At 42.9% G+C, this 17,271-nt stretch overlaps 1 long non-coding RNA gene across 1 annotated transcript in view; it reads right to left on the reverse strand.

Annotated features, from left to right (window-relative positions):
- LOC148054983 (uncharacterized) overlaps window positions 1-17,271 on the reverse strand; it is a 58,143-nt gene that overhangs the window by 3,665 nt on the left and 37,207 nt on the right. Inside the window, exon 2 of the long non-coding RNA XR_015706011.1 lies at window positions 5,048-5,107. This is a non-coding gene — a long non-coding RNA (uncharacterized LOC148054983). The remainder of the gene's footprint in view (window positions 1-5,047; window positions 5,108-17,271) is intronic.

Raw genomic sequence — 17,271 nt, forward strand, 5'->3', positions numbered from 1 at the left:
GGCTAGGCTAGGAAATCCTAAGCCAGAAGAGCTCCTGTGGATGCACAGCAAGGAAAGTAATGTTAAAATGGAGGACAGAACTGGCTCTATGATGAATGGTATAAGGCAGGAGAGATGTTCTTCAAGAAGTACTCTGCCTGCAAGTGCTCAGGTGTCCGCTTGCTTCAGACATGCAACAGTGCTGCTACCTTGAGGCCCCTGAGCACAAGCACACTGTTTTTACAGCCGGCAATCAGATGAAGTGTGACAGGCAGAGTATCAAGTTTAAACGGACCTAGACCACCACTTTCCACACCTGGCATCATTTCCCTCTATCTTCTCATTCTTAACTGGTTTTTAATTTACTGCTTATCTAAGCAGCATTTGAAAGATGTCCCGGAACTCTCTGGATGCAAATAATCAGTTGAACGTGACCATGAATCTTCTATTTGTAAAGCTTATACAGCCATCTGGAAGCATCCTCATCTCCAGATGTTAAAAGGAGAGCCAGTGCCTTCACCTTCTTACCAGCCGGTCTCTTACAACTCTGCCAACACAATGCGTGCTGAACAGAAAACACAGCGGGGGCTGCCTCAGGAGCACAGTGCCAGGGCTACTGCTTAGCATCCTTGGTTTTATCAAACCACAGGTGTGGCTCTGCCTAGTAGGTACAGCAGCTGCCAAGGACACGTAACTCCTACTTTCAGTGTTGAATTTAAGTTGTCATGAGACTTTGGGGAAGTCACTTAGAAGAACAAGGGCTCCAAAAGATCAGTTGCATGAAGATCAGATGACTGATCCCTATGTCTTTTTGTGGGCCAAGGCTAAAAAGATTTTAAACTACAGTCGTTTTCTTCTTCAACGATATGATATCTGTTCCCTGAGGCAGAGATGCTTCACCTGTGAATACAGGCCATATATCACAGAGAGACAATTTTCTGGGCAAAAGGCCTGCTTCTGATGTCCCTCTTTCTAAATGGTCCCTCAGGTGTCAGAGTAAATGAACGGTCACGGTGAACCACAATCTTCCCTCCTGCCGCATAACGAGCGTGTGTTTGTTTAGATGAGCAAGTAGTAGCAGCCACCCCCAGCAGCCTTTTTTTGCAAAGTGCTCCTTGAATCCAAACAGGGAGCAAGATGAAGGCTTTTTGACTGCACGTGGATAGTTTCGCCAATCTGCACACACAGAGAGAACCTGGCACCGCCGGGATACATCAAGTCTTCTCTGTGTGCACAGATCATGTATACTGCTTATGCAGCTATGGAGAGCTTTGGTGTACATTTCTCTCCTGCCGTTAAAAGACGATCTGAGAGCTGACCAGCTAGTTGCCCACTGAGCAATTCGCTGAGAAACTGTGGAGCGTTGGCAGAAGGCTAAAAAACACAGCTTGTTAAAGAAAAACTAGCAAAGCAAAAAAGGGCACATTTTAATATTATAATTTGTTTGCTGCAACAGATTCAGTGGCTAATTCTCATTTCTCCTTAATCTGAATTGTTACCACCACAAAGTCACAAAGAACCTGGGTTCCACATTTATAATTACCTTATTTTTTAGGTATTAAAAAATTTATTACAAAATATTTTTGTAATAATGGCGTGGGCCACAGAAGGTGACACCAAGCATCTGCATAAGCCAAGCTATTTTGGAAACCTGAAATGAGACTGCACCTTTAACTGTGAATCAGATTTTTTCTTTCATTTTATTGTGCTCAACTTTTAGACATTTTTATAAAAAGCAAGCTGTAGTGCAAGCAATAGAGAAAAAAGTGATCAGAATTGGAGCAGAAGATTAGATACACAGCTCTCAATGGTCCTGACAGTTATTCATTGATTATTTTGGGCGTAAATTGTATTGATTATGGCAATGAGAAAGCCCAGTGACAAGTGACAAGCCCAGTGATAGGGAAGCTTCCCAGGCCAGCATTTGTACGTCTGAATGCTATTTGCAAAGCATTGCTGGAATTCACACAAGTGTGAACTGATGCAGTTTCCGTCCCTGAATATCCCAGTGCATCTGGACCACTAATGAGAATGCTTAATCAGATAGAGCTGTGGATTTCACACATGGAAAAATTGAGGCAGAGGAAGACCTGCTTTGTCCAAGAACATACACGAAGGAAGTCTCTGGCAGAGCCAAAACTGAACTCAGATTTTACAAATCCCTAGCCAAGGCCTGTTACAAAAAGAGCATCTTTCATCAATACTGAATGCCTCCAATCGCATTGTTTTTGTGCTGGGGGAAACCAATTTTCCAGTGTAACCTTTCTCAACAGTGAATTGATGAGGGGCTGATATTGGAAAAGTTATGAACTACTTCTTTTGCCAATCTCTATTGTGACTCCTGGGAAAATAGGTCAGCAGTTTTTCACAGGGATGTTCTGAGGACAGATACATGAAAGATTATAAGATGCTCAGATACAAATGTATAAGACAGCAAATGAAAGCCAAAGTATAATTGGAATTCCACAACAAATATTACCAGTATTGTGTTTCTTGTGCATTTTTCTGCTGCAATCAAGGATACCTGATACGTCTCTTGAAGCCCTAGCTCTTGCATTCATGTCAGTAAGTGTGAATTTCAGCTTTCAACTTCTAACCACCAACATATTAGTAAGAAAGGGGTTTTAGCATCTGCTATCATATTTTAAGCACAGACTTGTAGCTATTTTAAGAAAGACCTGTAGCTTTGTCTTTACAATGCTGGTAAATACTTGGTGCCTGTTTTACTCTACCAGAAGGTTACACAACATTAGTGCAGAATGAAAATGTCACGCCAGGCAGAGAGACAACTGTGGCTTCTGTACAAATTCTTTCCACACTATAAATATAGATCTTCCCCCATAATTGCAACACAATCTCGATCTGCCTGTGGTGATAAAGGGAAAAAAAAGCAGCTGTTTAATTTAATTAGAGTCCATTTGAAAACCTAGTAGCATGAAATAATTTGATATACAAAAATAACCCTCACCCGCTACAGACACCATTTTATTGTGTCTTATCTTGGGATAACAGTAACACTTACATTTGAGACCTTAAACTGTATAAACAGTGTGACTAGAGATAGCCCTAAGAACATTTAAAATTGCGTCAGAATATCACCACTTATTCAGCTCCCTGTTCTCTGTCAGGCGAAGATGCTAAAAATGCTGCTAGCGTATCATTCACCCTTGTGGAAATTTATAGCTAATTCATGTCCATCCACTCAGCAGCAGTTATTTTCCCTCCCAATGTAAGCATGTCCTACTAAAGGCTCCTTTTCTTGTGGGTAAGAATACCATTGCTGGCATAAGGGGGCCATGCTATATGAAGTATGCCCTAAAATTATTTGTGAGGTATAATGTTAAAAAACCTTTTGATTCATACTATACCAGGGCATTACTAGAGGTACAAAAACATAGGACTGAATCAAAAGCCTATGGACAAGCTGGCAAAAAAAAAAAAAAGCTCATTTTTTTTTTTTTTTTGACAAAAATCTTGAGGGGAAAATACTCCCCCCTAAATTTCCTTTGAATACTTTTTTTGCTTGTTTGCTTACTGCTTTACTTATTTTGGTCTAATGAAAATTGAAAACCCTGAAAAGAACAAAGTTGCTGCAAACCAAAATATTATCTGCTATTCAAAAATGAGCTGTTCTTTGTTTTTACTAACATATTTGGCTTCCAGTACCATTTTCTAGTTTTGGAAAACAGAGAAACAAATACTATAACCACACATTCTTCTGTTGCTTTGGCATTTTTTCCTCCAGAAGTAAACAGTACAAAAGAAAACACAACCTTTCTTTGAAGGTAAGAGGGACCCAGCTGATTATCTAGGATTATCTCTTGTATATCACAGACATTACATTTACCATGATACACATGATAGTTACCTCTACTAAGTCCAGTAATTTCAACTAAATAAAAGCGGTTCCATCTCCTATGGCTAAACTGTGGTTTGCCACAGCAGAGTTCTGCAGATCTTTTAATTTGACTTCTAGTAATGTAAAGCTAGGCAACCCCTTCCCACACTTCTTCCCTTTCAAAAGGAGCAAAACCTGTTTCTGTGTGACACCAGAACTAAAGGTATAGAAGCATGCTTTCATGTATGTGTGTATGTGAGAGACTATTTATATATGTGCAAGCTAAAGCTATAGGAACCTTCTCAACTATAAGGCAGATATACACACAAGGTAAATCTATAAAAACAGCTTGTGTATGCATTTCTGTATACAGATATTTGCATGTGCGAGAAAGATAGAGAACCTAAACCTATAAAGCACTGCCTCTGTGTGTGAGGAAAAGACAAGGGAAGGGGAGGTTAAATCGATAAAAAATACCTCGTGTGAGTAAGAGAGGGAGATAGAGAGATTCAGAAGTAAAAACACAGAACCTTTCTTCTGTATGTCATAGGAGAGATCTGGAAATTAGCAGCCCCTGAGACAGGTGAATTGTCCCTCCTCCTTACTTTCTGTTCCCCTCATTTTAGTGTGTAGATCACTTCAGTGAAATCTAAGATGTTTTTCCTCTTAGGGATATTTTCCTCTCATAGCATTATAGCATTAGAAATTCACTGATTTCCAAACATGGTCTAATCTGCAGGAACGTTGGGAGCGTGCAATTTAGAGCCCTGCGTGGCAGACAAGCACACTGGCGAGGGACTGAGATTCTCCTTTTGCAAAGATTTCATGTAACTCTTATGATCTAAGGTCTGTTCTCCCACTTGCCCATAACTGCTTTCTAAATGTGCTGTGAACAATCACAAGGAATCCCCTTCCCCCAAACAGCCAGACTCTCCCCGCGTATTAGCCAACAGTGAATAAAAAGGGGCACAAACATGGCTGAACTGAACATCTGTACTGAGTCCGAACAAAAGCTTGCAAATGCTGTTTATGAAATACTGAGCCATCTCCTGCCACTGCTTGCCAATGTGGATGGCGCTGAGCAATGGAGAGTTTCAGATAGCTACTCATACATCATTATTAATTATTAGTATTTACACTGTGATTAGCATCCGGCAGTCTTAGCCAGGGAACGGAAATTCCACTATGCCATCTCCTGCTACAGGTGTTTTTATACCAGTCACAACATACCTGGGGTAAGGCTCTGAAATGTTACAATGGATCCACTGTCTTGCTGGATATTGCCGATTCCTGGTTTAAAAAGAAAAAAAAAAAAAAAGACATCAGAGTCATACACTAGTTTCCCATGGGGAAAAAAAAAACAACCAGAAATTGTCTTAATATCTGCAGACCAGCCCGGGGGTGACAGAACTGGGTGATCATACAGTTCTTTTTCTGCTCTTGATTTGCAGTGATTCAAACCCTCTGCCAAGAAGATGGTTCAGAAGAAGGTTCAAATCAGTACTCAGATGTGGATGCAGCACAGAGCAGACTGGTGCTATTTATTGATTCTGTTTTGGAAGAGCCCAGAGGCCATAATCAACATCAACACAATCAGATCATGACCTGGAGGAGCATAAATGCTTTGCAGCAGTGATGTGGCACAGGTGGCATCAGGTGTGGCACAAAGGCTGAAACTGGACACCAGGTCCAGCTGACTGACAGTGCTTATCCCACCTCTCCCCTCTCCTTTCCCAGTCTTCTCAGCCAGCTTCCTAGACCCTTTGAACCACAGGCTCCGTTGCAATTGCAATGCCTCCACACACAATCTGTAAACGTGACTTATCCCTCCCCGCCTCCTGTCAAGTTGCATCTACATAAATCTGCATTTGTCTCTGACGATAGCCCAGTTTTCTCTCTTTATTTATCTACCTGTCGACTCATTTTACAGTCTCTCTCTGGACAGCCACAGAGCAAGAGACAGAACCAGATGCTACGGCATGCACTGAATGCCAACTAGCTTGGTGGAGTGTGCAAGCGTCCTCATGCAGTGGAAAGGTCCTTTTGTAAACATGCCTTGTGATCAAAGGGCTGATGCTTGCTGATATTTTCAATATTAATAATCTCCCAGCTGCCTCACACCATTCTCTGGCTCCCTATTTACCTATCCTTCATAGTTCACAGAGAGGCAGAGCTTAAAACAATGAGCTGGTTGAAGGAAAGGAAGGTTGTTTAAAACAGGAATTCACATGAAGAATAAACCATATTGACGTTGCACAGAAATGCATCAAATACGTATAAAATCATTGTATTGTCGTAAACTGTGCCTGGCACAGCCTGAGAGGCATCTAAAGATATGTGCACGCATGCATACAAAACCAATGTACATTCACATCCACAGTCCCTCCAAATCCATATACTGCATATGTTCATGTGCCACACCTCCTTTCCTATCCCCTATGCGGATATATACAGAATCAGAGAATGAAAACATAAGTGTGTTTCATCAATCAGAAACATTACTGCCAAAAATAAATGCACATGCAAGCTACTCCCAGAAGAAGACAGGTAGTTGGCTATTTTGTTTGATGGTTTGTATGTTTGCGAAAGAGTAGCAAGAAGTCTAAGGAAGCCAAAAGAGAAGCTATGGAGAGGCAGAATTAGCAGCAGTAGCGCATCTCTGAAGGACAGCGAAGGGAGAATATCTGGTCCAAGTGCTGGCTGAGAGAGACCCAAAGACGCAAGGAAAGGAGACACTTTCTGTTGCTTGACTCCTGCTGTGCTCTGTGAAGCAGGATGTGCTACATTCTTAGTCAATCAACAGGACGGCATCAAAGACCCCTGATTCCATTGCCAGTCTCTCCTCCTAATAGATGTCCTTTTGCTCAAGGAGAAAGCTGTAATAAAAGCTGGTTATAAACTATGCATACACTAGGAAAATGTCATCTGTCACTGAAATACAGCCAGTACTGGCATGGTAAGCAGTAGACCTTACAGCAGCACACTGCCAAACGACCAAGCAGTTTGGCGGAGACTGTAAAACATACCACATCTGTCTGAAACGGCAGGTTTGATTTAAAGTCAGTGGAAGGAATCCAGCCAGACCACAGCAAACGGGCTGAGGTGAGCCGTGTCTCACCAGAGAGTCCGCTGGGCTCTTTGCTGTCTGCAGGCTGCGGCCAAGACGGTTCTTTAACTCACATGCAGGAGGACCCTTCCAGCAAGGACACCACTTGCTAGTGGAAAACCATGGTGCCAGTTCGGGTGTCCCTCCACACAGGACTTGTCTGCTGACTCGCGGGGTTTTCTGAGTCCAAGTGGCCATGCTTAGGCTGTCCCAGCTGCCACTTTGTAGAGCTGCATAACTGGGAGCTGTTTAGACAAACAATGTCTCTATGCCACCAGCCACTGAAGCTAGACCTGCAGGAATGCTCTCCAAACGCCGTACGGTCTATTTACATGTACTCTAATTTAGGAGGCTGCTGGCAATTTGGTGCAGTTTTGCAAAAGTACCGTATTTTGATTCTGTCATTTTTATCCCTTTTGAAATGTATAAAATAAAGCACATAAACAAAGCATGTAATGTCTATAAAATTTTATAACATTTTATTACATTCTGGACACAAAATGTGGCCTACTGCACAGGTACCTGCTTGGGGAGTCAAAGCTATTGGAAACAAGGTCCATTTTTGATCCATTAGAGCCTGACAATGTCACAAAAATAGGACTAATACTGACTTGCCAGCAAGGGTGAAAATTTATCACTACAAATATTTTGCTCTCCTTCTTTCTGGTACTTAAGGGCTTTCTAAACTCAAAGGTCAGAGAGAAACTGCTGAGAGGAATCACAATCAGGGAAAATGCTTCCACAGGGGGAGAATCTTTCTGTAGGAAACACATGCCCAGACTGACAAGAAATCACGCCCATGGCTTTATAACATCCCAAGACCTTGCTGTGTGCTAGCTGGAAAAATGCACTCCATTTTCAGATCCCATTTTAGTAGCTGCATTTCCTGGTGTAATCCACTGAGAATTTCAGGCTATCTAAATGTCTGGTTTATCACTACATCCCTAATATATGCAAAGCACAGTGATTTTATCTATGGCTAGAATACTGCGTTGTATTGCTAGACCTGCACTTTAGAAGCCTGCTTATATAGGTTAGGATTTCACTTCCTTCCTTCCCTGCATAAATAAATATCAGCATTTAAATGCAGTAGGTGCCATGTCAGGACATTAGGACCAGGATTTTAATTCCTGATACATAAGGACATGGGCATTTCAGAAAGGAAACCAAAAGCTTCTTTCTCTTGGCCTCTCAGATACAAGGAGAGCACAGACAATCAGGCACCAGGACTGTGATTCACACCATCAGTCCTTCAATACTGGGGGTCCCAGACTGACAGTCACATTAAGTTTCAGAGAACTGGCAAAGCTCTGGTCAGCAGTCCTTGATCTACCCCCTTGGCTAAAGACAAGGCTGGAGGAACTCAGAATTGTCTTGCCCAACCAAGAAATCTGTGCGGCTCCCCAGCATCCCACCCTCAACACCAGCACACATCCATCAGCTGCCCCCGGTATTCACAGGACATTTTTTCTGGTTTAGCAGAGGCTGTTCATTAAGAATCCCCATTGCACTTATTGGTGAAAAATCTTCTTCTAGGACTGGCAGATGGGGAGGCAGGAGAGGTGCAGTGTGAAATCCAAACATCTGCTCGCTGATCTTCCCCCGTGCTGTGCTCACAAGACAGGCCCCACGGAGGGAGGGAAGGAGAGGATGCCATTGACAGCAGTTTACTCAAAGACGTTTAAATCACAGAAAAGCAGAGCAGCTTGCTTGGGAACGAATGTAGTGGGATTTTTTTTTCTTCAGATGAGTTTAGCCCTGGCGAAGGGCCTCTGACTAACAGCCCAGGGTCCAAAATGTGATAAATCTGCAGAATTGCACAGAAAAGGCAGAGCTAGCATCTCCCTGGTCCTCACAGAGCTCCCTCTGCAGGTGAAATAGGGGCCAAGCTCTTTTTGTATCACATTTTTCAGATATGGAAAACACCGCATAAATCTCCAGTGACCAAGTGCACAGAGACACATTTACCGGGAGGAAAAAAGGAAGCTGCAGCCCTGTGCATGCTCATCTTTCACTGTGGCATGTGCTCACTGTGCGATACACAGCAGGCACCAAAGAAAACCCCTCCTGACACATCCACCTTGCAATGGCATCTTGCGACGAAGATGTGCGAACTTGTGAATACATAAAATAAAGTAGTGGGGGAGGGGAATGAGGAAAGGACATCACATTTATGTTGAATATAGGTAAATTATTACTTTTTTCAAATGCATAATTAAGCTGTGGAATTCACTACCAGATAAAATAGAGACCAAGAGGATTTTAAAAAGAACTAATATAAATACTGAGCTTGGCCACAGCTGCTATAAAAGATAAAGAAAAGCATTAGAGGAAAGATCCCTCTTTGCAGCCGAGTGCATGCCAGCCATTTAGACAGGACAGAGGATTAGCCAGACCCTTCCACTGGACTCGGGTAGCACTCCTTATGCTTCTGTTTGCTGCTCTGCCCGCTCCTTCCCCAGCGCCTATGCTGGGTGACGCTAATAAGGAACCTGATTAGCATTCAAGGACCAGTTGTGCCAATTAGGCGCCGGTACACACTGGGGCTGGGTCCAAGTGCTCACGCTGCTTCTCCGGCTGCCAAGTGCCTCGTGGTCATGCTATGGAGCACAGCCACAGTGTCACCTTCCATTAAGAGGGAGCAGAGGATGTGCTCCTGCAGCCAGCCAGGGCAGCAAGCCGGTGCAGAAGGGCTGGGGGACACAGCTCTGCCCCATTTGATATAGGCTGGATCCCTAGCAAGCTATCGGGGTTTGACCTGTGCATCAGAACATGACTAACCTCTGATGAGGCACCACGTGCATCTTCACAGAACAAAAGAGGTGCTGGTAGATGTGCCTGTGTTATTTTGTGGGCCTCTAGGGCACTGCTGGATGCTGCCAAGTCCTGGTCAGGCTCTGAGAGGCACAGCCCTGCAGGAAGATGAAATCCCTTTGCAGTTCACAGAGCAGGAGCATAGCAGGAGTTAGAAAGGCAGCCTGGTAACCATATTTTCTGGCCTGCCAGGCTGCTTGTGGCAGAGGCATAGACAACTCCTGACAACAAGGCAGCCACCGCCTGCTTAGGACCTGGACAGAACTGCGATCCTTGCAGCCAGCTAGAGATCAGAGTCTTCCTGTCTTGCCAGATAGTGCTGGCAGGACCAGGGCACAAAAGGAGGAGGGACAGAAGATAGAGAGTTCGCTAAATCAGCTATAAATTATAGCAGACACAAATCTTTGGTGATATGGAACAGAATTTATCATTTCCAGGAAGGAAAGGAGACCCCATCCTTCCCAAATGACTGGAGGGTGGGCAAGGAGGGACATGGCTGCTGGCAGCGATACTCTCTTGTTCTCTGCCTTGGCACTATGCAATCATGGGGACGCGTCAGGGAGTGGAAAATGAGAAGTGCCACCTTCAAGGGGCAGGTGAGGATACCTTTATATATGCCGAGACCAGTAGACCTTGCTGGATGGAAACACAGCTATTTCCTCACTCTTGAATATCAAATGGAGTGACTCTCAGACAGAGTGGTCATACCACAAAGCAACAGAGAAGGTCTGTGATGGAGCAGAGAAATAGAATAAACAACAGGTATACTTGATATTTCATTTTGATAGCAGAAAATGAGTAGAAAAACCTGTGTACTATGATCATCAGCTTATTTTTCTTTTCAAATCTTCTTTCAGCCAGCAAGCAAACAATTAGGCCTTTGCACAGAACTAGTATCAGAAAATGATATATCCTTGTCTTGCTTGGGTGAATAAAATATGTCCTGAAATAGCTACAGTCTCATAGCTATGGCTCATAGCTATCAAGAATGCCGCTCAGGGTTAAATCTCTCTTTCTTTTCAATTATTTTTTCATAAATTAAACCCCAAATGACAATAAATCATGCTATAAAAATTAAAATGTCATTTGCTTTTATCAGAACTAAAATTAAGCCATACACACACTGAAGATATAACAAAGAAGGAGAAGGAAAGAGCAAGAAAAGGATGATAACTGATTTTTCTTATATTTTGGTGCAGTTGGGATGAGTCACGAGGTCTGCATCTGGAACTGGGTCACAGGACTTTTTCAGACTTAATGTTCTGGTCTAGACAATTAAAAAGAAGCCCAAACTGAGACTCCTTAGCAGAGACCAAGTCTGACTAAGAGCAGGCCTCAAGACTTTCTCTGAATCACCTTAGCACCCTGGAAGAAAGGCACTACAAAGCTGCCTCTAAAGTTTCCAGTTCTGTAAGGCTCTGGGAATTTTGCATATAGTTTTTCAGAATCTGCTTGCATTTAGGCAGTTGATAAATTTTATTGCAACAATAAAAACTGAATTTAAAAGACTGAACTTTTAACTCCTTCCTTCCTTCCTCTCTTCAACTTGAAGTGTGACGCCTGTCTCTGACCTTTTCACACCATTCCCATTCTGTCTTCAAGCAAAGCTGAAGCTAACTGCATGCATTTGGGTACAAGTGTATGTGAAATGTTGACAACCAAACCACACATCATCTACTTAAAACTAGGATGAGTCAGACCATAAACAGCATCAACTTCTGGGCTCAGTCCAGGACTAAGCTGTACATATGACAGTGTTATCAAACCTAGAGGCAAGTCTGGGGTTTAGTCCAGGGCTACAGCATTACAACAGCAGCAAGCTTCACATAGCAGATTTTCTCCTTGTAGTGTAAATATCAAATGATGCTCCTTTCCAAGAGCACAAAAGACCACAATGCCAGACAACGTTAAGCAAGCTTTAGGCTGGTCAGCACTCCACTTCAATTGTTTTATTCAATAATCTTCCCTCCTCCCACATTCTGAAGTCTACAGGAGAAAAAGCTATTTCAACTTTAAAGAGAGCATGAAATGGTATTTACATTTTCACAAGGCATTAACCTTGAATCACGGGACATCCCATTGCCTGAAGGAGGTGGTATATGCAGTGAGAGGAAAGAGGGAAAACAAATTGCATCTGCTTGCTCAAAGGCCAGAAGTGGCCAGAGATATGGCTGCTCATTACCTCCAACAAGAGCTAAGGCATCGAAGTAGACCTGAGCTGCTTGAATTCGCTGCCTGGCTCTGCTCTGTATGGTTAATATTGGGAGAAAGAATTACAAAAACATAATGGGAAAGCAATGAAATATGACTGAAGTCTTCTAATGATGAACTACAATGACTCATAATGAAGACGAGGCAGAAGAAAATAAAAAAAAAAACCAAACAAACAATTCTTGTGAAACAAAAATAAGAGACAGGAAGAGTAAGAGAAGGAAGGGGGGAGTGAAGGAGAAGAGAAACGAAGCAGCAGCTGGAAATTACTTTTAACTTTCCCACTTAGCATTTTAAAACCAAAAAGCAATTACTGCCAGGCTGGCGTTGCCTTTCTGCACATTAATTCCCTATTATGAATAAAATTAATGAGTTTAACAAACTCGTCGTCCTCATAAAGTTGTGCTCTTCATTATTGGTGTTAATAATCCTCCAGGGACTCTGACTCCAAAGCTCAGTACCACGTCCTGATTTTTTAAGGTTTAAAAAAAGAAAACAGAGATAAGGTGGGGAAGAAGATTTCAAGAAATGGAAAATGATAATGTGACTTGACCCTCAGGCACTGCAGAGTGAATGTCATTCTTTATTCAATGGCCTATGTGGTAAAATGACAGTCTGACCCAATGAGGAGGATACTTCTACTTTTGCCCCAGTGGGAACTGTGCAAGAACCAAGCCCGAACCACTCCAAAAGTTACATGGCAGATGTAGAGTGCTTGAAAGGTAGGCAGACCAGCAATATCTTGCTGTCTCATCTCTGCCTTTCATTTGGAAACAAAGATATCAGGGAGGGGACACATACACAATTTAAATGACATACAGGTGGCAGCGGAGAGAAACTTCCTCCAGCTACAGAAAAGCCTACAAGGCTTTGCACAGTGGCAGATGGTGCCGATTGCTCACTATTGCCATGTGGGATCTCTGTCTTGCAATAAGAGATTCAGAGCTGCTTGATTCTACAGCCTGAGACCGAAGCTCACCAGGCAGAGTGTGGCATCCCATGTCCCAGTGCTGGGACTGTGAGAAGCCGCAGAGGAAAGAACGCCAGTTACTGAGGATGTTGAACTAGGGCTGCACCACTGTAAAGCTGTGGAATTTCTTCCCAAAAGGCCAGATGGCTGGAATATGGAAATTTCTGCAATGACAAGTGAAAAACCCTCACCTATCTACCTGAATTCACTGGGGAAACCTGGCTGAGACAGCAGCAATTCACAAAAAAAGACCTGTAAGACTTGCTATGAGATTTACACCAATACCACACTGGGAGGGCCCTGTGTCTGCAGAGGAACCTCAGCTAGCAGGCTGGCATCTGTGCCAGAACGCCTTTTCCAAAAAATGGCCCTTCTACAGACCAGCTGGAGAAGTTTAAGATGTTGTCTCCCTACCTCATGGCACTGTTAATGCCCTTCTGTCAGAAGTTACCATCCCTGCAGCTCAGCAGACAGATTGCTTCTTGAGAGCATTCCTTGATCACACTTCAATCATGATCAGTCAGCTTAGCTCAAATGGCATAAATGATATGTTTGCACTGACCTGGCTGAGTGTGATGGAAGCAGCTTACAGGGCACTCGTGAAACATTCCTCCCACAGACAGGCAGACGGCAATCTTTGGTAGAGATACAGGTTACAAATAGCTAAGACAGGGCTGCAGCATTCAAACCTGCAGAGCTCTTCAAAATAAACATGCCCATAGGCTTACCAGCACGAGGCCCTTTGCATCAGATGTTTGAGGAACAACTTACAACTGTAGGGTCCTACAATACATATGTTTTAACTTGCAGACTCCTGTCCAAAACTTAGGCAGGATGCAGATCAGAACAGTCCAAGACGGTACAGCTGTGTAAGCTGTGTACACTGAATATGGACTGGGTTTTCTAAACATCCTCAGCCAAATTTACAAGAGTTTTAAGCCAGTTTTAATGTCACCAGCATGGCATTGTCCTTAAATTTTCTGTCCTCAGCACGTAAGTGTTTACTTCTGTGAAGTGAACAAACATAGTACAGATCCTTCACGGATCAGAGCACAGAAACACATTTTCTTTTCAAAGCCTTCTGGGCAGAGGACTCCCTATATAAAAAGCCAGAGTTCACCAGGCAGTGGCAGGTTTAAGTTACCTACTTTGTCCTCTCTGCACATTAGAATTTAAAACCTACAATAAAAAGGCTGAAAGGGGAACTTTAATAAAAACATTTTCAAATCTGTTTGAGATTTCAATTGATTCAGCCTCCTGCACAGCAGCTAATGTTTACACTGCACCTTCTGCACAGATTGAAGCACCATCGATGCCCTCACACACTTTTTTTTCTTTTAGACAAATTGCCTTTTTTCCTCAGCTCTGTTATTTCTTAATGGTATGAAAATTTCACAGCCTCTCTGTCTTACTAAACGACCGGGGCAGGACTTGGATCTCCTGAAGCCGATGGTCTTTGCCAGCGAGTGAGTGTAAAAGAGATTAGAATTAAATTCAGATGCCAGACTCCCAACTGTCACCTGCTCCAAGCTAGAGATAACCATTTCCCAATCCCATATAAATCCAGATTGGCACTGACTGGTGGTGGTTGGGTAACAGCATGAACCAAGTTTGCCAAAGCTCAGTCCCAGTGTGAACAGAGAGGTCTCTATACCAAGAAATCCCCACTTCTGGTAGCACTAACTCAACGCCACTGATTTCTGCTGACCAGAAACGGGAGCCATTTCCCAGCTGCAGAGGCCAGAGGGGGAGGTCCGAGGCATCATGATGGTACAAGGTGTGGAGTGAGAATGTGCTCATTTTGTTCCCCTCCTGCAGAGGATTCCAGCCGCCACGATTGCCGCACTAACACCTTTCAGCTCTGATCTATCTATGAAAGTGTTTAAAGCACACAAAGACTAAATTTCCATTCAGTGCAGACATCCCTCTGCTGGAAAATGTCTTTTCTTTCTCTCTTGGGTAAGAAGAGAGCTCAAGGAGCCATCAAACAAGAAGCAAGATGAGAGCTGTGTCTCATCCATAGAAAATCACTATTTAAAAATATAGTGACCAGGAATTCACTACTATACCCAGGCAAATATATTCAAGGCAAAAGCAGTCACGTGTCAGCTGCTGCAGAGAGTGACTTACGCCAGTGGTTATAACACCCTGTTGTATTGCTTGTTGTCATTTATAGTTCCTCTCTACAGGTAACTAAGAGACAGCAAGTATTATTGATCAAAATGCACCAGGTACCAAAGTATCCACTTATTGGTTTGGCTGCCCAGGAGAGGAAACGCAAACGTACTGTAATCCCACAAGCAAAGCACGCAGGAAGAAGTAGTAAGCCTCACATAAGCAGTACACTCTTGTTCTTTTCCATTTCCAAAAGTCAAATGCTGCTTTTATTCTTGAAAAACCCATAAACCGTCAACCACTAGGACGCAAGGAGCTTTTAATAAATCCTGGGTTTCAGACAGGACACCAGAAGTGGGCTTTTCCTACTACATAGAGATCACCAGTGCTAAAATTAAAAGAACCTACCAGATTGAGAAAGAGGAGAAAAACCAACCTTAAATACTACCTTTAATGGTCAAGTTCCAAGTTCCGGCATGCAAACGTTAGAGAATTTCAGAATCAAGCTTACCCAGCCATGTTTAGTTCAGCGCTCTCTGCAGATGCATTATGATCAGTTTGCCACTAGAATGTCCTGCCATATCTTATCTGTGTGACGCCGTCCTCATCCAAAGCTGATTCCATCCTTGTCCAGTAGACATGGTGCCCTGCAACTGAGCAGCTACTCAGGGTTTTGTTTTACCTTCAAAGCTCTTTGTGTGGCCCTAAGCTTTATTTGCAGCTTTCTTTTCAAGCCCTGCTGTGCACACAGAACTTCGTCTAGATCTCAAGTGTTTATCTATACACACCTATGCAAACATGAGTGGATTTATATTTATAAAACTGAGATGGCAGTTCATGTGGGAGGTTACTATCCCTGTTTTACACTGTTCAAAGGGGGGGGGAAGGCAAAATTGAAATACAAATGATCTAACGTTTACATTCTCCTTTAATTTTGTAGTCTGCTTTGAGACACTCAGCACTTAGTCCTATCCAGCAAAGGCTTGCCCTAAATGTGTTTGTGCCCTGTGATTCTGAAATTAATCTAACAGAAACATGAAATTCAATGAAATTTGCATGTTTTTCTTCCTTAGGTACAGCTCAAAATCTCTAATGGTGATAAATAAATACGTAAGATTCTGCTGTGCTCATCAGGAGGGTTTTGAAACATTGCAAACCAAAGCAAAATGTAACTCTCTCTCCTTGAAATAATTTCCATCCGTGGTAGCTCTCATTTCACACAATCTAAGACAGTGAAAGTTTAGAGAAGAAAAATCCCGTACTTTTGAGAAGAACCTGAGTGTGGAAAATAGGGACTTCAGTTAAAATGAAAATGCTGAAGGAGGTGTAGTCCACAGGTGCTGTCCCTGTGAACGGACCTGGTGCCTTGTCCTGTCTTTTTTTGTAACATGGTCAACTCCTTGATGAGGGATGTTGTAGCTGTCAGTGCATGGCTCTGTGCAGTGCCCAGGGAGCTGGGTACAGCAGGACAAGCTCCAGCACAGCATCTAACCTGGTGTCAGAAACGTGTGAACATGGCCTGGGGGCCTTCCATTGCGCCGAAGACAGCCAGACAGCTCCTCTGGAGCTGGATGGTAAAGCACACTGTGATGCCTGCATCTTTCACTGACTCGATTTCAAACTTGCCGTAAAGAACTGGAATCTACAGAGCTTTCTGACTCCACAGTTTCTTTGGAAGCCTGATTCTCTTTTGCCCTGTAGCTTTTTTCACACTTAAGGGGGCTGAGATTTGGTCTAGCTGTAATTTACTGCAATTTTAAACCCTATTACCCCCTCAGCATGGTGCTGTATAAATGCAATGCAGGGCCTTTAATTTTCTAGACAAAGGTATTATTTGAGTTCCTTTCATAGCCTAATTATTACTTAGCAAATATCATGTTGTGGTGAGTATTTATGGATAATTCTCAGATAATACCTAATTATATGGTTAATACTTATAATGATGGGAAAGCCTCAAATATTCAGAGTCCAGATATTTTAGATGATCCCAGAACCCTAGATATTTCCAAGCACTTGTAAATAGAGCTAGGATTTATGGGTTTTTTACTATTTCTAGCATGTAAAAGAGCTCTTGCCACAATATCTCAGACTGCTCACTGGAATTTGGATTCACACGTAAGGTATGGACCGCTTTGAACTTCTGAGTGACCTGACATAGCTCTAAACCCGATTAACTCACCAGATAGCCTGATTCTGTGAATAATTTATATGATTGAACAGGCAGACCTTTCAGAGCAT

This window comes from Nipponia nippon, unplaced genomic scaffold (assembly GCF_047370975.1).
Source record: "Nipponia nippon isolate SJK-2023a ecotype South Korea unplaced genomic scaffold, ASM4737097v1 scaffold_28, whole genome shotgun sequence".
Taxonomy (NCBI): Eukaryota; Metazoa; Chordata; class Aves; order Pelecaniformes; family Threskiornithidae; genus Nipponia; species Nipponia nippon.